This window comes from Anomaloglossus baeobatrachus, chromosome 5 (genome assembly GCF_048569485.1).
Source record: "Anomaloglossus baeobatrachus isolate aAnoBae1 chromosome 5, aAnoBae1.hap1, whole genome shotgun sequence".
In the NCBI taxonomy this organism is placed as follows: Eukaryota; Metazoa; Chordata; class Amphibia; order Anura; family Aromobatidae; genus Anomaloglossus; species Anomaloglossus baeobatrachus.
Genome location: NC_134357.1, coordinates 368,166,341 through 368,192,355, shown reverse-complemented (window position 1 = coordinate 368,192,355; position 26,015 = coordinate 368,166,341).

Below are 26,015 nucleotides of genomic sequence, written 5' to 3'. Positions count from 1 at the left end.
TCGGTGGGCGGGGCAAACCGCCTGGCTCCGCCCCACCTGGTGTGGACATCAGACCCTGGAGGGAGGCAACAAGGGTTTTGTGTCTGACTAATGTTACTGTCTGGGGGGGTGGGGGTGTGTGTGTGTGTTACCTGTGACGACATGGCTAGTAAAAAATAAATATATCATCTTTACAGTTCTACTTTCCATTGCCTTGGGAATCAGTGCCCCTTTTGAGGGTAACTTTTTGGATGAATAAGATAGTAATAGTAGAATTAATAGCAATGAAGCAATGAAGGGCCCATTTATGCAGGTTAAAACAAGGACACAATGAGGATACAAATAATTAGACATATTTTTCATGTATACCTTCTAAAACATCAGTACCGTTGACACTTGACAAATTGCCGGCAATCACTCACATCACATAAAGTCAGTTCAGTTTGCTTACAGATCTATCTAGAATACAACTCTTGCCATGAATAGCAAGTAGCTGCTTTCCCTTTCTGCTTACAATAAAATACAGGAAATATTTGTCAGGCGGGATGTGTTTCAGTCTTTTTTCTTCTAACAATAAACTATGAAGACAAGAAAAATTACCATAAATATACAGCTAGATCATGTCAGTGTAGTCATAATATAATAAATCATATTATTCTCCGTGCTGGGAGCCTGTCTCTGAAACATGTCAAGGCTTTCTGCAAAAAAAATCCAAAAGATTAGAATCTCTTGTTGAGAGACGTAAATCCTGGCCAGGGTTACTGCCTGGATGATAAAGGAGACACTGAGAGGAATCGGTGACTACAAGGGGTCAAAATGGTAATTATAACCGGTATTGGTGGTTGACGAATATCCATACCATGGGATAAAAGTATATTAAGGTCCATTTAGAAAGTTCGATATTCGGGGAACAAGTATTTCAATTCATTGGGTATGATGATTTTTAAGCATTCTTACAAATATGTTCTCAGCAGCACATCGTCCTATGTAAAAAGGAAATGTGCTGCCGAGAACATGATGTTCTATGGACACAAAACAATCATCGGCCTATCTAAACAGGCTACTAAACGACCAGTCTCTTTACGGCCATAGTCAGCACATGTATATGTGCCCCTAGATGTACTGATGGCCATTTGTAATCACTTAGCACATAACGGTAAGGGCCTGTGCGCACGTGTGCGTTTTTCATGTTTTTACGCTACGTATTGTACTGCAGCATAAATGCATGCGTCCTGCGTCCCCTGCACAATCTTTGAAGATTGTGTATAATCCTTGCGCACAATGCTTTTTTTGAATGCAGCGATTTTAGTGCTGAAATTTTGATCCAAATCGGTGCGTTCAAAAATGCAGCATGTCACTTCTTTCATGGCTTTGGATGCTGCTCCCACTCTGTCTATGGTCTAAAACACACGTCCTTGATAACCACGCACGTGTAATACGGGCCGTTTTTCATGTCCGTAATCCATTTTTTTGGTCCGTAAATAACGCACGTGTGGTGGCTGTGTGTCCGGCGTATGGTAACCACGTGTGCGTGTGGAATGGCCGTGTGTGCGTGTGAAACTTAACTGACGTGTGTGTGTGTTGTCCGTGTGAAATGTCCGTGTGTGATGTTAAATGTCGTTGATACATGCCGGCTGACAGCAGAGTCGCGCGCTGAGAATGAACTCGGGTGAACTTCACCCGACTTCATCCTCATACCGCGGCTCTGTCTGTGTCGCGTCCTGATTAATCACCAGAGTGACTGAATGGAGTACCCCTCTCGCATACTCACCGTTCCCCGATCCTCGGCGCGGCGCTGCACGGCTGTTCTCTAAACTCCGGCGGCTTTTCCTCTTTTGAAAAAGCCGGAAGCTCATTAAACAATCTCATATTCCCTGCTTTCCCCGCCCACCGGCGCCTATGATTGGTTGCAGTGAGACACGCCCCCACGCTGCGTGACAGGTGTCTCACTGCACCCAATCACAGCAGTTGGTGGGCGTGTCACTATGGAGTATAGAAATAAATAAATCATTTAAAAAAACGGCGTGCGGTCCCCCCAATTTTAATACCAGCCAGATAAAGCCATACGGCTGAAGGCTGGTATTCTCAGGATGGGGAGCCCCACGTTATGGGGAGCCCACCAGCCTAACAATATCAGTCAGCAGCCGCCCAGAATGGCCGCATACATTAGATGCGACTGTTCTGGGACAGTACCAGGCTCTTCCCGATTTGCCCTGGTGCGTTGGCAAATCGGAGTAATAAGAAGTTAATGGCAGCCCATAGCTGCCACTAAATCCTAGATTAATCATGTCAGGCGTCTCCCCGAGATACCTTCCATGATTAATCTGGAAGTTACAGTAAATAAACACACACACCTGAAAAATCCTTCATTAGAAATAAAAAACACAAACACATTCCCTGGTTCACCAATTTAATCAGCCCGAAAAAGCCCTCCATGTCCGGCGTAATCCAGGATGGTCCAGCGTCGCTTCCAGCTCTGCTGAATGGAGGTGACCGGAGCAGCAGAAGACACAGCCGCTCCTGTCACCTCCACGCAGCAAATGAAGAGAGCCGCGTGATCAGCTGAGCTGTCACTGAGGTTACTCGCGGCCACCGCTGGATGCAGCGGTGGCCGCGGGTAACCTCAGTGACAGCTCAGCTGATCGCGCTACTCACCGCCGCTCCGGTCAGCTCCACGCAGCAACTGAGGTGAGTAGCGCGATCAGCTGAGCTGTCACTGAGGTTACCCGCGGCCACCGCTGCATCCAGCGGTGGCCACGAGTAACCTCAGTGACAGCTCAGCTGATCACGCGGCTCTCTTCATTTGCTGCGTGGAGGTGACAGGAGCGGCTGTGTCTTCTGCTGCTCCGGTCACTTCCATGCAGCAGAGCTGGAAGCGACGCTGGACCATCCTGGATTACACCGGACATGGAGGGCTTTTTGGGGCTGATTAAATTGGTGAACCAGGGAATGTGTTTGTGTTTTTTATTTCTAATAAAGGATTTTTCAGGTGTGTGTGTTTATTTACTGTAATTTACAGATCAATCATGGAAGTTATCTCGGGGAGACGCATGACATGATTAATCTAGGATTTAGTGGCAGCTATGGGCTGCCATTAACTCCTTATTACCCCAATTTGCCAACGCACCAGGGCAAATCGGGAAGAGCCGGGTACTGTCCCAGAACAGTCTCATCTAATGTATGCGGCCATTCTGGGTGGCTGCTGACTGAAATTGTTAGGCTGGTGGGTTCCCCATAATGTGGGGCTCCCCATCCTGAGAATACCAGCCTTCAGCCATATGGCTTTATCTGGCTGGTATTAAAATTGGGGGGACCGCACGCCGTTTTTTTTTAATTATTTATTTATTTCTATACTCCATAGTGACACGCCCACCGACTGCTGTGATTGGGTGTAGTGAGACACCTGTCACTCAGCGTGGGGGCGTGTCTCACTGCAACTAATCATAGGCGCCGGTGAGCGGGGAAAGCAGGGAATACGAGATTGTTTAATGAGCGGCCGGCTTTTTCAAATTAGAAAAAGCTGCTGGAGCAGTGTGAACGCCGTGCAGCGCCGGTGATCGGGGATCAGGGAGTATGAGAGAGGGGGACACACTTCAGTCACTCGGGGGATTAGCGGTCACCGGTGAATCCTTCACAGGTGACCACTAATCAGTACACGGCACACAGACAGAGCCGCGGCATGACAATGAAGTCGGGTGAAGTTCACTCGAGTTCATTTTCATCCCGCTACTCTGTCTTCCGACATGTAGTACCGACATTTTGCATCACACACAGACATTTCTCACGGACAACATAACCACACATCCGTGCAAGGAATGTTTTATTTGGACTTCCATAGGCTAACATTATGTCCGTGTGTGCGTGCTCCGTCCCAAAAATGAACATGCTTCCGTGCCAAACGGAGCAAAAAACGTGGGACGCACACGAACACACGGAAGATCAAATAACACGCACGTGTGTCTTTTAACATAGAACAACATATGTGCACGTTTGGTCGTATCTCCGGTATGTACGGAAACGGACCAAACACGCACGTTTTCAACGGATGTGTGTTGCAGGCCTACGGGAGAGGGAGCATCCCAAGAGCATGAAATCGGCATTTTTGGATGCAATTTGAAATGCACAAGAGCTGTCAAATCACTGCAGAATTTTCTGCAGTGACATGACGCAACATGCGCACAAGACTTAAGTGTAAGAACAATTGAATATAACAAATGGCACTTCCTTGAAATGGTGAATATTGTGTAAATGGAAAAGGGGTGCACTTAGTAGGTTCCAAAGCCAAGAAACTAAGTATAGACACAAGGCACTCCCAAAATTCTTGATGCTGTGATTTTATTTAACAGTGGATGTGCATAAATAACGTTTTCGGTCACAGAAGACCTTCTTCAGTTGCACTATATACAAAAAATAAAAAAAAATGTTTTTAAATGAAAATCCCAAAATACATGATATCAATAATACAAAAATGTATACCATAAAGAGGAAAATTGACAGTGCAGAATACAATATATATACAAAAGGACATAAATATATAGAAAAAAATAATTTGATTTATTGCACAATTGTGCGGCGAGAATAGGAGGACAGGAAGCGGAGAGAGAAGACAAGAGGGGAAAAAAGGGGAAGAGAACAGTAAATGATGAAAGGTATACTGAGGAAGTAGGACTAGAGATTCTTCCATACCTCATACATACATCCTATTGATTCATATTACAGTACAACATTTCTTCCCTCCTTACTCTATATCATTCCCTTCTTTACAATTAATTTTCCTGCACTTAGTCACATCTCATTGATTACCTCTTGTCTCCCCCATAACTCTCTAGTCCTACTTCCTCAGTATACCTTTCATCATTTACTGTTCTCTTCCCCTTTTTTCCCCTTTTGTCTTCTCTCTCCGCTTCTTGTCCTCCTATTCTCGCCGCACATTTGTGCAATAAATCAAATTATTTTTTTCTATATATTTATGTAATTTTGTATATATATTGTATTCTGCACTGTCCATTTTCCTCTTTATTATACATCATAATATTATTATTATTATTATTATTATATTACATAATGTATCAATAATACATTTTTGTATTATTGATATCATGTATTTTGGGATTTTCATTTAAAAAAATGTTTTTTAATTTTTTGTATATAGTGCAACTGAAGAAGGTCTTCTGTGACCGAAAACGTTATTTATGCACATCCACTGTTAAATAAAATCACAGCATCGAGAATTTTGGGAGTGCCTTGTGTCTATACTAAGTGTAAGAACAGACATGGTTGATATTTTTGTTTGTGCATTTTGCTGTAAATCTACAACAAAATCTTCTTATCTATATATCAATGTCCTCTTATAAATTGCAAAGGGTGAGATCCACACTGAATATTCAATATACAGTGACAAGCAAATGGGTAACAATGTTTTGAAATTTTGACTTTCAGGCTCCATATCTCCCCATCCACTACAGCTTTGAGCGTAAGACTACCTTCATTTTATAGACAATTATCTTGGCTATCTCATGCATAAATTTGTCTTGCAAATGTTTAGCATATGATTAGTTATGCAGATTCTTGTCATGTCACTTAATTGTTACTGCATTGCGCCTAAAAATATAATTAAAATTTGTATTATTTTGTTAGTATTTTGTAAATCCAGTTTGGCTTTCAACACTGCTTGAATCCTTCTGGGTATTCTTTCGATCAGATTCAAGCATATCTCGACCGAAATCTGATTACAGGTCACTTCTACACATTCCCAATGTTGGTGCATACTGGTCGTCTCAGTTGAGTATGTATACAGCTTTTTCTTCAACTTTACTCACGATTGAGTTGAGGTCTGGGAATTTTGGGGGCCAATTTAGCACCACTACATCATTGTCACTGAACCATTTCTTCACCAATCTCGATGTATGCTTTGGCTCATCCTGCTGGAGCACTATGTCATCTTTTTATATCAATAGTATTCGAGTGTATGAAGTAACTTGTCTTGTAGGATACTCACATATAGCTCAGCATTGAAACCACCATTGATCCGTCAAGTATCCATCCTCCTTTAGCTGAGAAACAACCCCATATCATCAGCCTTCCTCCACTGAACTTGACAGCTCCTTCAATTTCTCAATCTGTTAGCCCCTTTATCCCTGGTTTCTTCCAGATCTATTTGTCCCTATCAGAGCCTAGTCTATTGACAGTCATCTCATCGCTCAAAATTATGCATTTCAATATTCTACTGTGCACTTGTTGTACTTCTTTGCAAACTCGAGTCAACGTTTCTTATGATTATATTGAAGTCGAGGCTTCTTGACCTTTTTTCAGGCCACCATTCCAGAGTTGTGTAATGTGCATCACACGAACATCTGTGATCTCAGTATTATAAGAATTCGAGCCACCTCTACTGCTGTGTTTGTCACACCTAAACTGATAGATCTTGTAATAAGCCAACTTGTTAACGCCGATATTTTGCCTCCGACTTCATTTTGTATTCTTCCTACTGTCATGGCACTCACATGATGCAGTTTGGCAATTTTCTTAGCCAAGAGACCGCGTTTGATGAGCTGGATGATGCCAGTTCTCTTTTCTTGGAATTTTTTTTCATGGCTGCTCTTCGATTCGAACCAGTGACCTTTTGCTTGGGAATCAACCTAATAACACACTGAGCTAGGGAATGTGAGAACAAGTTGTAATTTGTAGTATACAGGGAGAAAACATTTTTTTCAAGCACCAGAAGCAAAACAGTAACAATGCAGCAACACAACAAGAATCTGCATAACTATTCATATGCTAATTAGTTTCAAGTCAAATTTCTGTATGAGATAACCAAGTACACACAACACCCGAAAACGTTGTTTTTTACACCCATTGAGGGCCATTCAGAGACTCAGTTAAGCACCAACCCATGCACTCAATCAAGTGGTTAGCATACATACAGCACTCGAACTCCAAACTTCTACACTGATTATTTTGTAAATTTCGTGTTCGATGCGAACCCCAAACTTTACACCTTGGGTTCCCTAATCTCTACCAATAGGCATTGCCATCTGCTAACCTTTGCTTTCTGCCATCCTCATCAGAAGGGATGTCCATGTTAATTAGTACAGAGCCTATAATCTGTTATATACAGTGAGGCTGTGTGCACACGTTGCGTTTTTTCCCGCGGAAACGCTGCGTTTTGAACCGCAGCGTTTCAGTGGCAAATTGCATGCGTTCAGCTTTCCCAGCAAAGTGTATGGGAAAGCTGAAAAATCAGTGCACACGCTGCGTTTCTAAACGCAGCGTTTTTGATGCCAAAAATCGGTGCGGAAAGAAAAGCAGCATGTCACTTCTTTTGTGCGTTGTGGCTGCGTTCTCTCCCCCATTGAAATCAGTGATGTGGGGTCAGAACGCAGCTACACCGCAGTGACCTGCTTTTTTGTTGCGGTCCGCGGGCTTTGTCGGCACGCCAGAACGCAGGCATTTACCTGGAAGTGAGGTCAAGAGGTTTCCTGTTGACCTCACTTCCTGGCAAAGTTCAGGAAAGTCCCCGGTGTCGCCAAAGTGCCCGCCCCGACCCAACAAAATCCAACATGGCCAAGCGCACAGTAGCGCACCGGCCGCCCTGCTCCTATGTTATCTGTCGCATGTGCCTTGAGACATGCGACAGAAAAATGCACCCAGGCCCTGCCCGTTCACCCCAATTCCCCCCGGTGTCATACATACCTGTCCGGTCGCAGCGCTGATCCCCCGCGGCTCCCTCCTCCTTCACAGCAGACGCCGGCCGGTCACATGAGCAGAGCAGCTGACAGCCAGCACTGTGTTCAGTGTGAGCTGTGCTGGCTGCTCGGCACTCTGCAGCTGTGACCCGGGGAGAGTGGGTGCAGATTTTTGCACCCACTCTCCTCAAATGGAGGGTCTGCCCTCCTAGAAAATGGGGGATACGTTCCCTGAACGTGCCCCCATATTCTAGAAGGTCCAGAGCCGACGTGGGACATCCAAATGGATTTCTGCGGACCCATTTTTTTTATTAAATTGGAGAACAAGGGAATGATTTGGGGAGTGTTTTTTCTAATAAAAATTTTTTTGTTGTCTTTTTTTGCTTTTGTTTACTGTCAATTAGTTATGTCGGGTGTCTGATAGACGCCGTGACATCACTAATTGCTGGGCTTGATGCCAGGTGACATTACACATCTAGTATCAACCCCATTTATTACCCCGTCTGCCAACGCACCAGGGCGCGGGATGAGTTGGGGCGAAGCGCCAAGATTGGCGCATCTAATGGATGCGCCACTTCTGGGGCGGCTGTGGCCTGCTATTTTTAGGCTGGGAAGAGTCCAATAACCATGGCTCTTCCCACCCTGAGAATACCAGACCTCAGCTGTCAGCTTCACCTTGGCTGGTGATCTAATTTGGGGGGACCCCATGTTATTTTTTTTTTATTATTTTTATTTATAAATAAAAAAAAAACCTGGGGAGCCCTCCAAATTGATCACCAGACAAGATGAAGCTGCCAGCTGTGGTTTGCAGGCTACAGCTGTCTGCTTTACCCTGACTGGCTATCAAAAATAGGGGGGACCCCACGCCATTTTTTTTTTGTTTTTGTGATAAAAACTAGGCTAGGCACCCTTTAGTGCCACATGAAAGGTACTAAAGGTGCCAGCTTAGAATATGCAGGGGGGGGTGGGACGTTGTATATATATTTGACCTCCATTGACGCTTTTTAGGCTGGATGCCCACAATCGGGGTTTGCAGCGTTTTGGGCGCAGAGTGTTTTCCCTGCGTCCATGACGCTGCGTTGTGCAGTAGAAGCACAGTGGAAGGATTTTTAGAAATCTCATGCCCACTGTGCTTCTTTTCTCTGCAGCATAAACCGACCTGTGAAGCAGCTTCCCGAGCCTCAGCATGTCAATTTATGCTGCGGAGACGAGAGTGTTCTCTGCAGGTAGCATAGAGCTCCACAGCAGCCTGAACCCAAATCGTGGGCATGGGCAGCTGCGTTCTCCCGTGGGAAACACTCACATCTCTGCAGGAAGGCTGACACTGTGTACTAGACGCCGTGTCGCTGGATCATGGCCACATAGAGAATATTGTTGCTACAGCTACATTTTGGGGGAAGTAGCTGTGGACTCAAAATGATTAATATACTCCTGAATAAAATCCTTGAGGGGTGCAGTTTCCAAAATGGGGTCACTTGTGGAGGTTTTCTGACGTGTAGGTACCCAAGTCTTAAAAAACGCACCTAAAAAAACGCATGGAAAACGCATGAAAAACGCATGAAAAACGCATGCGTTTTCGATGCGTGGTTTCTCAAAAAGCATTGTTTACAATTCTCCCCTCTGCCAGAGGGTGCATTTTTTTCCGCGCGGAAAAAAAAGCAACGTGTGCACATACCCTATGTCTCTGTGTAAACCACACTAAAAAAAAAAAAGGTAGAAAAGCCAGTCTTTGCTTCTAGTCAGTAGTTTGTATTCCCATCAGCCTTCCCTCATTTGGATACATTTTGCTTCCTGCTTCGACAAAATACATCTGTATCGCTAGATAGATCAGTACAGCACTTTACTAGAGGTTCAATCACGGAATGGTGATATTCACAACTGATGAGATATTGGTTTTGTCAGGCTCATCTTCTAAATCATTTCAGGGTCAAATTATTTTGAATGTTCTCTGAGAAATGATGGTAAGCTTCCTAAAATGACACTGTGATTAGGTCTGAACACAAGACCCGTGTTATCAAATTGAAATAATTTTCTGTACAATTTTAGATGCTTGAGCCCATTATATTTAGGGCAAGCCAGTCTCCTTCTCAAGGCAGTGTTCTGTAGATGAAGATGGGACTATCATCAAATCCTAAACCCTTTTGAAATAATCTGGCCATTATGAGGAGAAAGCATTTGGCGACTGGCCATTGTGGGTAGAAAGCATTTACTTGCTGCAGATGGATTATAACTTCAGAACTTCCTTTTCTAAAACATTATGTCCAACTGTGAGCAACTTGCGGTTTACTTAAAAGGAATATGTCACCAGGTTTTTGTTATCCTAACCCATTTCCCCCTATGATGTAGGGGGAAAGACACTGATTCTAGCGATGTATCACTTACTTTACTGGGTGCTGTAGTTTTGATAAAATCACTGTTCATTCTGCTGCAGTTCTAGCAGTGCTCAGAATGCTTAGCTCTGTATTACCACTCCCACACCATTAACTGGCAGCTTTCTGTATACACTGTGCATAAGCAGAAAGTTAACACTCAGTTGTGGGGTCATGGTTATACGGAACGCATGTGACGCGCCCACGGGGTCTGAGGGTGTACTCGTCACCGGGTCGGTGTAGGGGGTGGGATGTCACTCCGGCCAGGCCCGGTTCCGTATTATTTACAGGGGAGAAGCGTTTGTATTCGTGACGCCACCTGTGGTTTGCGACTAATATAGGAGCCGCTGCGGGAGGTGTCCTCTCGGGCAGATGGTAGTGCAGCTCGGTTGGTGCAGCTCTCCACAGGCAGAGCTTAGGACCCAGAGATGTTGGGAGTGACAGTCTTAGTGATATAACGTTGGGGTGCAGGACTGAGGATGCCAGTAATAACTGGACAATACAGGGGCTGTAGTTTCCTTTACCCTTACTTGGCAGATGTTATTACAGGCCCGGGAGTCTGGTCGGGAAGATAATGAGGGTCCGGTCAGCCTGGAAGCAATGAGGGGATTCACCTTGCTAGGTGGGTTGGAGGCCTTCCTTGTTGCGCTAAGTGTGTGAGTCTCTGTTGCTTGAAGCCGCACAGTGACACTCTTCCTTATGTTGGTTCTGGTGCTCACCCATATGGCAGGCAGCGCGAGTCCTTTACTGGTGCCGCTTCTTCTATCACGGCTCCTGGCTCTAGGATGTGTAGCGCCCCTGAGACCATCAGGGTTCTACAAGGTTCTGCATTCCCACAAGGATGCAGGGCCTACCCCCTTAGGGACCCAGAACCCCAGTGCCGTTAACACCAAAAGCCCAGTTTTCCCCAACAATCCCCCATACAATAGTACCCAGCTAGGGTGGGACCAATGGATAGCTGCCTAGAGGTGGAGCCAATCCAGTCCACTAGTTAACCAGGTGGGAGGGGAGACTGTGGAGAGTAGTCAGTCGGTCAGTGACTGTAGGAGTGTGAAGGTGGAAGCAAAATGATATCCTGACTCGGGTTAATGGTGACCTGGTACCCAGGAGAAGTTGTTGCTGGTGGAGTACTCCCGGAACTACGCACTGAGAGGGTACAGTACCCTAGGACAGGAAAGAGCTTCACGCCAACCTGTTAACACCTGCACAGCAAAGGGAACCATCAAGGACCTTGCTGACCCTAATGAATCTGAAGACTCAGTAGCAAAGGGAGAACCAGAGACAGGACCAGAGACTCCAACCCCACAAGGGTTACGCTACCGTCAGGCGGACAGAAGTGGACAAACCACCGAATGGGGACACCCAGTGTTCTACACCACGGGGACCCACTTACCAGAGACAGGTTCAGGGGAAGAAGGTACCAGAGAACCAGACTGGCACTGGGACGAAGGGGACCTGGAGGCGAAACCAGCCGGTCTCGGGCAACCAGTTAACATCTTCAGCAGTGAGTAAACCAGTTGCACTGAATACTTGTGTGGACTACCTTCTTCCGTTGCCCACTGCACCATACACCCTCTGGGGCAAAACCCTACTTGTGGAGGGTCTACCATTCTAGCTGCCAATACCACCAGCCCCAGTAGAGACATTCTGCAGCAGCAGCTCCCTACACTTGGCCGCAACACCACAAGTGACGTCACAAATAAACATTTTCTCAACATTCCCTGTAAATAACCCCCATTACAAAAAGGGCCCAGAGCACGGAACCGGGTAACGGCCACCACGTGACATCCCCAGTAGAGACTCTGCCCAAAACAGAGTACCCCATATCCCTGGGTGCTACATATGCTGCTGTGCTCCCGGCACGCTGTGGGCCAGGAGACCTGCAGTCTCCTGCCCTTCGGATTCTGCTGGTGGGACTTGGAGTACAAACACCAGAAATTTAGATTACCTTAAAACTAGTATTCACATATATGCCACCAACAAAGTAAACACATAAAAATAGTGATGAGAAGAAAGGTGGGAATAATTATCCTCTAATTCTCACCCTTCCTGTCATACAGGGGTCGGCATCCTAAAGTTTGTGACATTCCTCGTCGACTTGAGTCCTGTACTGACCCTCCACTCACACTAAGAGCATCCTGTGTTCCTAAATAGAAGTGGGTAAGGTGAAACACCCAAGATAGCGCCCACAGGGACAGTGTGTGCCACCAATTTATAAAGACACTTAAAGTCCGTCAGTATATGTCACAGGATGTCTATGGGGCAAGGTCTGACTCAGTCGACTATCAATAAAATCAAAATTGACTATTGCTGTATTTTGTCCAGGATGCACCCTACGCGTTTCGCCCTTATGTTAATTCTATGTTATACCCCTGATGAGCCCTAAAGAATTAAAATAAGGGCGAAACGCGTAGGGTGCATCCTGGACAAAATACAGCAATAGCCAATTTTGATTTTATTGATAGTCGACTGAGTCAGACCTTGCCCCATAGACATCCTGTGACATATACTGACGGACTTTAAGTGTCTTTATAAATTGGTGGCACACACTGTCCCTGGGGGCTCTATCTTGGGTGTTTCACCTTACCCACTTATATTTAGGAACACGGGATGCTCTTAGTGTGAGTGGAGGGTCAGTACAGGACTCAAGTCGACGAGGAACGGGGGCGTCACAAACTTTAGGACGCCGACCCCTGTATGACAGGAAGGGTGAGTGTGGCGCCCTAGGACCTGGTCGCCACAACGGCATTGCCCTCCTGAGGGTTAATGCTGAGCCTGGAGGTAATGGGGAAATCTACTGGCCAGTAAGTTAACATCCACCGCAGTTTCTCCCTCAGGCCAGTAGGGGGAGCTCTGAACCTGAAGTTTCAGGGAGCTTCCTTAAGCCTGACCTGGGGGAGGAGTTAGTTAGTCTGTAAGGAGCAGCAGAAGTGAACAGACACAGAGTGAGCTGTCCTGTGAATCTGGGGCCTAGAGCTGGAGCAGTTTGGCCCAGAGAAGCAGGAGTAGCTGAGAGGCAGCAGAGAGACTCGGACATCGGAGTCTGTGGTTGCCAGGGTATAAAATCCGTCCCTGGTAGCCGAATCCGAAGGGCAGGGGAGCTGCAAGCCCCTGGCCCAGACACATCCAAGGTACAGCTGCAGCATCAGGGCCCGGTGTGGACCCCAGCGGAGAAGCACCAGGGAGTGGGCCTGCGCAGCCACCTACAGAGGGAAGGGACGTGCTATTGGTCCCAGCAGCGAAGAGGGCCATTGCTGGATTCAGAGAAGCAGGGTCCTATCATCACCAAGAAAGGTACAGGAGTAGGCCTCATACTCAGCTGGCCAGAAAGATCACCCCAAGTACTTCCAGGCCGACCGGATCCCCATCACCACCTGTAACGGTCTCCCAGGACTGGACTGTTCCCAGAGTAAAAGAGGAAAAGGTAAAGAGACTGTTGTTTGTGCCTGGTTCTTTCCTCGCCTGTCGGCCCTGCACCGTGTTAGTCACACAGCACCATAGACTTTCACAAGCACCAACTGTGCCCCGGGCATTGCTCCACCTGTGGGGAGCAGTACCACCATAGCTGCCATCACATCATCCCGGTGGCCTCACACAGCAGCGGCGGCTTATTAGCCGCATACCACAGGTGGCGTCACGAACACAAACTTTAACTTAAGCCACATACTCTACTGACACCCACCAGGGCCACGGAGCCGGGCCCAGCCACCACTGACTACCACCGGACTAGTCCGGCCCGGCACCGGGTGTCCCATAGCCCTGGGGTGGGCGAGTCAACTTTGGCGTCACGAACAGGATTTCGTGCCCGGTCCCACCGGGTACTGTGCGCCTGCCGGAATTGTGCTTAAAAGATTGTGTACTGGCTGCAGACCACCGCCGCCATTAGCCTCGCCGAGCGCAGGAAGAAGGGGGGCGTGCCTGACAAAGAGCGCGAAGGGAGCGCGCCATCAGAGCAGAGCGCTGTTAACCCCGCGCGACCCGGAAGAAAATTTGAAAAGTGAACGGAGCCTGGTAAGGTTCACTAAGGGGGAGGAAGATGTCCGACTCAGAGGGAGGGCAGGTGGCTGCCATAGCCCGAGACGCCGCAGCACCAGCAGAAGCAATCCCAGTCGCCGTCGCCCCGGCCCCCACTGTAGCGCCGGTAATGCCGATCACCATGCCATACATACCGGGAGCAGAATGGCTGCCGCAATACTCCGGGGAGTCCCATACCTTGAGTGACTTCAGAGAAAGCCTGCACAGCTTATTCCGGGTGTATCCGCTGACTGAGAGCCAGAAGGTGGGCATATTAATGGGACAGCTAGCCGGCGCAGCCCAGCGTGAAGCGAAGTCATGGCCTGATACAGATAAAGGGACAGCAGCCCAGATACTGGCCAAGCTAAAGAGTACGTTTGACACTCGCACCGCAGCAGAGATAAAGATGAGATTCTTTGGGTGCAAGCAGCGGGCCACAGACAGCATAAGGGACTATGCCCTAAACCTGCAAGAGGCCCTGAAAGCAGTTAAACAGGTGGACCCAGAGAGTGTACGTGAAGAAGACAAACTCCTAACTGAGCAGTTCATAGAAGGGCTCCTGTCAGACGCCCACAGGACCCAGCTGCGTATCATGGTCCTGCAGAACCCTGCTCTGGACTTTGCAAAGTTTAAGGACCAGGCCATCCGGGTACTGAGAGAATCTACACCGAATCAACAATGCCATAGTGGTACCAGTTTTGGCGTTTCCGCAGTTGGTCGATCCAGAAACAGAAAAGGTTCCGGATCCACCTAAAGAATCGTCCGCTCCAGCACGAGATGACACGCCAGCAGTGGAACAGGAGGATCAACCCCCTGTCAGTGGTGAACCTGTCATACCCTTGGTGACTCCTGGACCACAAAGGCAACCATCACGCTTACCTATTGGGGTTAGGCCCACCTGTAGTGCTGAGATAGAAGACGTACCACGTAGTCAGGGGCAAACACCAGAGCTACGTAGGTCCCAGCGCAGCACTCGGGGACAACCCCCTCTAAGGTATAGGGAGTCTACTGTATAAAGTAAAGAGTACTTATTAGAGTGTAAATAGTTATGCAAAATGTCTGTCATGTTGTGCACAAAATGTTTTCTTTTTCTTTGATTGCGAAAATGGACAATTGGGCCACTGGACTATGGGTGGCCAACACCTAAATTGTTCATAGTTAGCACCAGTGTGCTCAAACACCCCTGAAGAAAAACCCGTCCGGCGTGCATAGAGTGGGGTCAACAATGCTCTGACGCACGCCCAGAGCCTACGTTGGGGGTTTGATCGCGGCGGGTCCCCCATGGAGCAGTGTAATGGACACCCGGCAGGGAGCCACACTGGACTCTTATAGAAATGTTTAAGATTGTAACGTTAAAGAGAATGTGCCTCCCATATTGGGATGAAATGTATGACATGTTATGTTTTGTTTCTACAGTCCGGGAGTACTGAATTTAACTAAGGGGGAGTGTGGCGCCCTAGGACCTGGTCGCCACAACGGCATTGCCCTCCTGAGGGTTAATGCTGAGCCTGGAGGTAATGGGGAAATCTACTGGCCAGTAAGTTAACATCCACCGCAGTTTCTCCCTCAGGCCAGTAGGGGGAGCTCTGAACCTGAAGTTTCAGGGAGCTTCCTTAAGCCTGACCTGGGGGAGGAGTTAGTTAGTCTGTAAGGAGCAGCAGAAGTGAACAGACACAGAGTGAACTGTCCTGTGAATCTGGGGCCTAGAGCTGGAGCAGTTTGGCCCAGAGAAGCAGGAGTAGCTGAGAGGCAGCAGAGAGACTCGGACATCGGAGTCTGTGGTTGCCAGGGTATAAAATCCGTCCCTGGTAGCCGAATCCGAAGGGCAGGGGAGCTGCAAGCCCCTGGCCCAGACACATCCAAGGTACAGCTGCAGCATCAGGGCCCGGTGTGGACCCCAGCGGAGAAGCACCAGGGAGTGGGCCTGCGCAGCCACCTACAGAGGGAAGGGACGTGCTATTGGTCCCAGCAGCGAAGAGGGCCATTGCTGGATTCAGAGAAGCAGGGTCCTATCATCACCAAGAAAGGTACAGGAGTAGGCCTCATACTCAGCTGGCCAGAAAGATCACCCCAAGTACTTCCAGGCCGACCGGATCCCCATCACCACCTGTAACGGTCTCCCAGGACTGGACTGTTCCCAGAGTAAAAGAGGAAAAGGTAAAGAGACTGTTGTTTGTGCCTGGTTCTTTCCTCGCCTGTCGGCCCTGCACCGTGTTAGTCACACAGCACCATAGACTTTCACAAGCACCAACTGTGCCCCGGGCATTGCTCCACCTGTGGGGAGCAGTACCACCATAGCTGCCATCACATCATCCCGGTGGCCTCACACAGCAGCGGCGGCTTATTAGCCGCATACCACAGGTGGCGTCACGAACACAAACTTTAACTTAAGCCACATACTCTACTGACACCCACCAGGGCCACGGAGCCGGGCCCAGCCACCACTGACTACCACCGGACTAGTCCGGCCCGGCACCGGCTGTCCCATAGCCCTGGGGTGGGCGAGTCATGAGAATTAGAGGATAATTATTCCCACCTTTCTTCTCATCATTATTTTTATGTGTTTACTTTGTTTGTGGCATATATGTGAATAAAAACTGGTTTTAAGGTAATCTAAATTTCTGGTGTTTGAATGATTAATCTACCTTGATATCCATTTCGGTTTTTGGTTGGGACTTGGAGTACCCAAGCATCCTACTGCTCCGTACCCTGCTCTCTGCACTCAGTCCTGAAAGGGCTATCTCATACAACCCTCCTCAGTGACTGTCTTCACTGCTCTCCTCACTCCAACTGTCTAGTTTCACTTTCTGTGTGAGATTGTGTGTTCTAACTCCTTCCCCACGCCAGAATACGCAGGGAAGCTTTTCTTACACCAGGTCTTGAGCTCCCCCTTCTGGCCTGGAGTTAGGAAAGTGTTGGCTGTTGGTGTACTTCACATGGGAGACCCCCTCTTGCTTCCAGGCATAGCATCACCCCCTGTGAGGAGAGCAATAGTGATGAGCGAGTACTAAAAAGCTCGGGTGCTCGAGGCTCGGGCCGAGCCTCCCAAGATACTCGTGTACTCGGCCCGAGCACCGAGCCCAATGTTATCCTATGGGAGACCCGAGTATTTTTGTGAAATGACCCCCGGCAGCATTTAAAACCCCTAAAAATGGCACAAAAGTCTCAGAAGAGTGCTCAAATGACATGGCAACAGCATGGGGAAGACCCCTTGAAGCATATATCACTCAAAAGTCACAGCTGTGAACAATTTTGTCCGCGTTTTACGCCATTTTTTACGGACTCACCAGAAAACCTTCCAAAATGACACCAAAATGAATTTTCATGGCGGAAATGTTAAGGGCACATACACAATAGTGAGATAGAGCTGGTGTATGTTACTTTTTGAGATTAATACATGAAAGATTTTACATAAACATTGTGTGGCACTCCGATGTCCAAAACGCACGTTTTGTGCTTTTTACTAACGATGTCGGTCATTTTTTTTTTTCATTCTATCTCCCGTCGGTCGGTCTCGCTCTGTCTGTCTCTCTCTGTCTTGTCTGTCCCCCTCTCACAGTCTGTCGGTCATTCTCCCCCCTCTCTCTTACTTACCGTTCCCCGATCACTGCTGCGGCGCTGCACGGCTGTTCACTAAACTCCGGCGGCTTTTCCTCTTTTGAAAAAGCCGGCCGCTCATTAAACAATCTCGTAATCCCTGTTTTCCTGCTTTTCGGCACCTATGATGGTTGCAGTGAGACACGCCCCCACGCTGAGTGACAGGTGTCTCACTGCACCCAAACACAGCAGACGGTGTGTGTGTATACTGTGCAGTGAAATAAATAATTAAATAATTAAAAAAAAACGGCGTGCGGTCCCCCCAATTTTAATACCAGCCAGATAAAGCCATACGGCTGAAGGCTGGTATTCTCAGGATGGGGAGCTCCTCGTTATGGGGTGCCCCCCACCCTAACAATATCAGCCAACAGCCGCCCAGAATTGCCGCATACATTATATGCGACAGTTCTGGGACTGTACCCGGCTCTTCCCGATTTACCCTAGTGCGTTGGCAAATCGGGGTAATAAGGAGTTAATGGCAGCCCATAGCTGCCACTAAATCCTAGATTAATCATGTCAGGCGTCTCCCCGAGATACCTTCCATGATTAATCTGTAAATTACAGTTAAAAAACACACACACCCGAAAAATCCTTTATTAGAAATAAAAAACACTAACAAAGTCCCTCATCACCAATTTATTAACCCCGACAAACCCTCCTTGTCCGGCGTAATCCACGGTCCTCCAGCGTCGCGTCCAGCTCTGCTACATTGAGGTGACAGGAGCTGCAGAATACACCGCCGCTCCGGTCACCTCCACGCAGCTAATGAGGTGAGTATAGCGATCAGCTGAGCTGTCACTGAGGTTACCTGGATGCAGCGGTGGATGCAGCGGTGGCCGCGGGTAACCTCAGTGACAGCTCAGCTGCTCGCGCTACTCACCGCTGCACAGGTCAGCTCCACGCAGCTAATGAGGTGAGTATAGCGATCAGCTGCTGTCACTGAGGTTAATCGTGGCACCGCTGGATCCAGCGGTGGCCGTGAGTTACCTGACTGACAGCAGCTGATCGCTATACTCACCTCATTAGCTGCGTGGAGCTGACCTGTGCGGCGGTGAGTAGCGCGATCAGCTGAGCTGTCACTGAGGTTACCCGCGGCCACCGCTGCATCCACCGCTGCATCCAGGTAACCTCAGTGACAGCTCAGCTGATCGCTATACTCACCTCATTAGCTGCGTGGAGGTGACCGGAGCGGCGGTGTATTCTGCAGCTCCTGTCACCTCAATGTAGCAGAGCTGGACGCGACGCTGGAGGACCGTGGATTACGCCGGACAAGGAGGGTTTGTCGGGGTTAATAAATTGGTGATGAGGGACTTTGTTAGTGTTTTTTATTTCTAATAAAGGATTTTTCGGGTGTGTGTGTTTTTTAACTGTAATTTACAGATTAATCATGGAGGGTGTCTCATAGACGCCTGACATGATTAATCTAGGATTTAGTGGCAGCTATGGGCTGCCATTAACTCCTTATTACCCCGATTTGCCAACGCACTAGGGTAAATCGGGAAGAGCCGGGTACAGTCCCAGATCTGTCGCATATAATGTATGCGGCAATTCTGGGCGGCTGCTGACTGATATTGTTAGGGTGGGGGGCCCCCCATAACGTGGAGCTCCCCATCCTGAGAATACCAGCCTTCAGCCGTATGGCTTTATCTGGCTGGTATTAAAATTGGGGGGACCGCACGCCGTTTTTTTTAATTATTTATTTATTTTACTGCACAGTATAGACACGCCCACCGGCTGCTGTGATTGGGTGCAGTGAGACACCTGTCACTCAGCGTGGGGGCGTGTCTCACTGCAACCAATCATAGGCGCCTGTGGGCGGGGATAGCAGGGAATAGGAGATGGCTGTGTGCAGAGCACAGCGCGCCCGCCGGTATAAAGGCTCGGTCACGCTGTGCAGGCCGGCCAATCACTGCAATTCCACAACTAACAGGGCTGTGGCATTGCAGTGGTCTGCCAGCCAATCCCTGCATGAGGGCTGGCTCTCAAAAGAGCGCCAACATGCAGGGATGAAGACCACGAGTACAGCACGAGTATTGCAAAATTACTCGGTCCCCGCCGAGTAGCCCGAGTACAGTGATACTCGTGCGAGTACCGAGTAGTAACAAGCATACTCGCTCATCACTAGAGAGCAACACTACTGTGGCTCCCGGACACTGGGGTGCCACACATGAATATGGAGGACTACATGGCAGCAGGTTTATTAGTGCCCTAGTGGTGATGGTCTCCTGCTGCTAAAAGAGTGGTATCAAAACAACAGCAAGCAGCCCAGTAGTGTCATGATAGTGATGAAGTGACTGGGAATCGGGACTCCTAAACTGGCTCTTAAGCTAGGGGAACCCCTAAGTGTCCCTTATACCAGAAGTACGCCTGATGGTGGTGATAAAGGGGCGTATGGGTGCCATGGTAGTTGCAGTAGAGTCTGCTGTTCGGCTGCAGTGCAGCCCTGGGTGTTGATTCTGCACCACAATCTACTCTTTAGTGCAGGGGGATGTTTGCTGGGACTTGTGGTGCCGGCTACTTACTTTCAGGCCAGAGGCGGTTCCCTCTTCTGAACCGCCTCCAAGCTGCCAGCTGCAGCAGGTCCCAGTAACCTCAAGCACCACATAGAGACACAGTTCTCCTTAAACATCAACGTTGCTTTACTGGTCAAAGTTTCAACAAGCTTCACATCACATTTCTTCTCCATCACAAAGGTTATACAATTCGCTCTCCATAGCATTTCAGACGTACACTCCGGTTCCATGTCACGGTATCCACTAGCAACCGGAGTCACTCTTAATTTACAGGCCAGCAACTTCCCTGGTACTCGAGCTTCCAAACCCCTCATCCCCTCACTTATCATTCTGCTAGGCACGATCAAATAGTCCTCCAGTAATCCCATTGTCCCACCCACAGGAATTTTCAGCTATACGCTAGGATGAGATTTCCGGGGACGTCACTTCTCTGCCGATGCTGTCAGGACCTACTCCCGTCATTGGAGCCAACTGACGTTCTGCTGGTTGAGGGTTTTTTTTGGGTATCTGCCAGGGGGTCACCACCATCCAGGCCGTCCAGACTTTACACAAACTCTGGGACGTGGTTCGCACAGCCTTCCCCACACGAGGGCATCACGTGTCTGGTACCATGATCTGACCTAGAGGGTCCGTCTAATCAGGGCCGCCACTAAGAATTTCAGGGCCCCATACTGGCAACATTTTGTATATATGTATTTGTGTATATATATGCATACATATGAAGCGACCGGTGGTAGGGCCGCGGGTGTGTGTGTATGCTCTATTCCAACAAAATCCCCATACTCAGATTTTACCGGTAGTAACATTTCTTTACTATAAAACATATTTATAACACAATCAACCGAACTATCTGCGCACATGTGTAAAGTGGCGTCCCCGGATCTTCACTCCTTCCGGGTGCGCAGCAAGGGAAAAAAAAAGAAAAGAGAAAAACACAAAGAAATGACGTCAACTTTCCCTAACTTTCCCTACAATCACGTACCAGTCTATCCCAGAAGAAGATGCCGCTCCCACGTCGCAGGCCTGTAGTCTCACGATGATGGGTCCCGGTGCAGCGCTGAAGGGATGCAGCTCCTCGGTCTTTTCCTTTGATCTTCTCCCGCTGGTAACGGATTCTAGTCAGTCTTTTAGTCCCGGGGCACACCGAGCAGAAGAAGGGAGGTCACGGCCCCTGCACTTGCACTCAGGGTGCGATGCTCTGCAGTCGAGTTGTCACAGCCCCTGGATATGCACTCCGGGCGCGATGCTCTGCAGTCCGGTTAGATCCTCGGGGAAAAAACAAAGTCCTGCAGACCGGGGTTGGCAGAAACCACTTCCACAGGGTGATTCCTCCAAGAATCCGGTGGCAAAAGAGTCCTCTGTTCAGGGAGACCACACGCAGCTCTCTCCTGGCCGAGCTCCGGGGCTGAACCTCCTTCCCGCACTTTTTCTTCCTGGTCAGCACACACAAGCTGCAGCAGGGGATTTCCCACCTCTGTGTTTGTGATTGCACAGTCTGACACTGCCCCCTTGTGGGCAAGTGCTGAAGCAATATTCAAATCCATTTCTACATTAATGATGCAGTCTGAATTTTTGATCCCATTACATACCCCCCCACTTAAAGGTTGGCAGTCCCTGTCAACTACCATCGGTTCCCAGGCAGTGATGACTGCAGATGTCACAGGGGTTGGTTGAGAAGTGGGCAATACATACTGGTCCCTGTAAGACCACCCGGGTGGGATCCCAGCAGTGGTGCGGTCAGTGCGTCTCAAGGGTCGGTTGTTCCCCTCCCCGTCACTGTCTTTACGCCCCACTTCAGTCAGCACTCCGGGGGAAGAACTGGGTCGTGTAGGTGGGTCATCGGTCTTAGAGTCGACGTGATCACTACGCTGGGAAACGTCCGTGACGTCAGTCGTGTTAGCAGCGTCACCCCCTCCGGGTACTGTGGTAGGGGAGTCAGGCTGGGATCGGCAGGGACGCAACATATTTCGGTGCACAGTGCGAATGCTGCGACTGTCTTCACCCTGCACTCGGTATACATGCCCGTTGGGGTAGGGGCGTTCGATTACCCGGTAGACTTCAGTCTCCCACTTGGCTCGAAGTTTCCCTTGCGGCTTCTTGATACGGAGCAGGACTAGCTGTCCCAACTTCAAGGGTTGCTCTTGCACGGGGAGTGGGTCAGCATGTATCTGGCCCCAGATTTGTTGGCTCACCAGCCGGTGTACAGTCTCCATCTTCTGTCGGTGAGCATTTAGCCAGGAGGGGTAGTTATGGCAGACATCATCTCCAGGGCGGAATAGGTTCAGGTCATGGACCCCTTTTCCGGGGCGGCCAAAGAGAAGGGTGTGTGGGGTGTAACCAGTCACGGAGTGGACCTGGTTGTTGTAGGCCCATACTAGATCGGGAAGGAATTGGGGCCATTGGTCTTTCTTATCATCAGCCAGGGTGCGGATCAGCTGGAGTAGAGTCCGGTTGAAGCGTTCACATGCACCGTTCCCTTGTGGGTGGTAAGGAGTGGTCCTCGACTTCTGAATCCCATACATCCGATGCAGCTCTTCGATGACTCGGCCTTCGAAACAAGCCCCCTGGTCGGAGTGCAACCTCTCCGGACACCCATAGACGTGGATGAACTGTCGACAGATGGCCCGTGCAGCCGATTCAGCCGTCTGGTCTTTGGTAGCAACAGCGACAGCGAATTTTGTGAAGTGATCCACCATGACTAGGCAGTACTGATAGCCACTGCTCGCTGTCCCAATCAGCAGGTAGTCCACCATCAACAGCTCAAGGGGTCTGGATGTTTTAATTGTCTGGACAGGTGCCCGCTACTCAGGGGACTTGTGCAGTTCACAGGTGCGACAGGTCTGACAGACGTCTTCAACCAGTTTGCGGAGCCCCGGACAATAGATGGACTGTTGAATCCATCGAAAGGTCTTGTCTATTCCGAAGTGTCCATTCCTTGTGTGGGCTTGGGTCACCATCTCACGGGCCAATTGATCAGGCACCACAACTTGTGTGCATTCTTCCAGCATGTGCGACAAGAGAACCTTCCGGTATAGCACTCCTTCTCTCAGAATCAGCCGGTCCCACTGACTGAGCAGGGTCAAGGTCCCGGTAGACAGTCGTGCCCGTATATCGGCGGGAGGCTTCTGCTGCCGCTTCACCCATTGGTTGAGTAGAGCCCATTCAGGGTTCTGATTCTGGAGCCTGCACCACTCCTGGGGTGGCAAGGCGACCCCCACTGGAGTTCCAGCTTCGCCCACAACGAACTGGCGGTAATCCATCATCTGTTGGGCGAGCTTTGCAAAGTCAGGCGTCTCGTCCCCTTCTAATTCTTCATCCCGGTCTCGGTTGAGTAAGGGGTATGACACTCTAGACAGGCTGTCCGCATTTTGATTTTCAGCTCCAGCCCTATATTTGATCTTGTAATTGAACTTGGAGAGCCGAGCCATCCAACGCTGCTCCATGACTCCGAGCTTCGCATTTTCTAAGTGGGCCAACGGGTTGTTATCGGTCAGGACTAGTACTTCAGCCCCCGTGAGGTATCCCGCAAATTTCTCCGCCATACACGTTAGGGCCAACAGCTCCAGCCGGAACGAGCTATAATTGGTGGGGTTCCTCTCGCCCTCATGTAGGGACCGACTGGCATAGGCTATGACCCGTTCCTTGCCTTCTTGGACCTGTGAAAGTACTGCCCCTAGACCCTGTAGGCTGGCATCGGTGTGTAGTTGGAAGGGCAGGTTGTAGTCCGCATATGCTAGGATGGGGGGAGACATTAAGGCACCCTTTTGGGCTTGGAAGGACTCTCCCTGGCTGGGTCCCCAGCTGATGGGTCGTCCTCTGGGGCTGTTGGTGGTCCCTCGAAGCAGGTCATGCAAGGGTGCAGCAAGCCGGGCGAAGTTTTTGACTAACCGGCGGTAGTAGCCGGCCAACCCCAGGAAAGCCCTGACCTCCTTGACGTTTGTGGGCTGCGGCCAATCCCGTACGGTGGCTATCTTCTCTGAAGACGGCTGGACACCTTCGGCTGAGATCCGGTGGCCCAGATAATTGATCTCGGACTGCAGAAGACGGCACTTGTTGGGTTTCAACTTCAGGCCATGTTCTCTCAGCCTACTGAACACACGGCCCAGCTGCTGCAGGTGTTCTTCAAATGTGGCCGAATAGACTACAATGTCGTCCAGGTAGATGAGGGTGAAGTCGAAGTTGAAGTCTCCCAAGCAGCGCTCCATCAGCCGCTGGAAAGTCCCCGGCGCGTTGTTCAGACCAAAGGGCATCCGGTCGAACTTGTACAGGCCCATGGGTAGGATGAAAGCAGTCTTCTCTTTATCTTTCTCATGCATAGGTACCTGCCAATATCCGCTGGCCAGATCCAACGAAGAGAAGTATTTGGCTTTCTTCAGGGCTGTCAGGGATTCTTCGATCCTTGGCAAAGGGTATGAGTCCCGGATGGTGCAAGCATTCAAACGGCAGTAGTCCACACAGAATCTCAGGGACCCGTCCTTCTTCTTGACTAACACCACCGGTGCAGCCCAGGTGCTCTGGCTTTCTCGTACCACTCCAGCGTGTAGCATGGAATTCAGGAGATTTTTCACTTCTTGGTATTGCTGGGGAGGTATTTGGCGGTACCTTTCACGGATAGGAGCAGTGTCACCTGTGGGGATTTCGTGCTTGATACTGGTGGTGCACCCAAAGTCGGTGTCATGCCGGGCAAAGGACGCCTGATGCTCTTGAAGTAGCTCTTCCACCTGGGACACCTCCCGTTTGGAGTATTGGGATACGTCCAACTGAGACTTCTCTCGTAGTTCTCGCCCCGCGTTGGTGTCACCCGCGACAGCGGCCATGGCAGAAACCGTCACTGTCCAATCTCCCTCTGTAGACGGTACAAACTGGAGGGGGCTCATAGGGTTCACCTCTTCGGTCAGAGCGTAGACTCGGGCGAGCTGTGTCCCGGCTTCTAGGTCAACGCTCACGTTAGCCATGTTGCCCAGCCTGACAGGAATTCTTCCCTTTCTCACTACTGCTAGAGTTCGAGCGACTAGTGGATTCAGCTTCCCTTCCTTCGGGGTGCGCGGCTCAATCAGCACCTCCACGCCTTCAAGCTGTCTCATGGTGCTAAGGGGTAGTGAGATAACTGTCTCTTTCCCAGCCGGTAAGGTGATCCTAGTATGGCGGGGTACGGTGATCATGGCCAGCGGCAGTTGTACTTCTGTCATTCGCTGGAGGTTGCAGGTCCGGACCACTTGCTGAAAGGCACGGCGGGTGGCCCTATGTGCGGTCACTTCTTGCCAGTACTTGGGCCCCTTCTTGGTAAACAACACCAGATTGAGGTCTTTCAAGATGTTCATCCCAATAATCATGGGCGTCTCTGATCCAAAGCCTTCCCTGACCACGATTATCCCTCTCTTCCCGAGATCTTGGCCACAGATTTCGGTGTTCATCCAGGCAACTCCCGTCACCGGAATGGGTAGATTATTGGCTGCTTTGATCTTGATGGCGGTATCAGGGTCATAGGCAACCCGCGGCTTTAGACACTCTTCGTAGAACTGCTCGGAGATGGTGGATACCTGAGACCCAGTATCCATTAACCCTTGTACGGCGATCCCTTCCAGTAATACTTCCAGGGTGGGGCTATTTGATGCAAGTTTGTTCCGTGGCTGGCTCTGTTTTCCTACACCCCTCTCTTTGGCGTCCCCTGCCGAGTGAGCCTCTTTGACAGGGGCGTCTAGTTTAAAGGTGGCCGCTGTTGTGGGACATGACTTGCTGGTTCTGGTAGATCGGACTGTGGATGAACTTGAAAGTTCTGGGGGCAACGGTTGGCTCTATGGCGGGGATCGCCGCATGTCCAGCATCTTCCCATCGGCCGGCTGGGTTGTTGTCTCGCT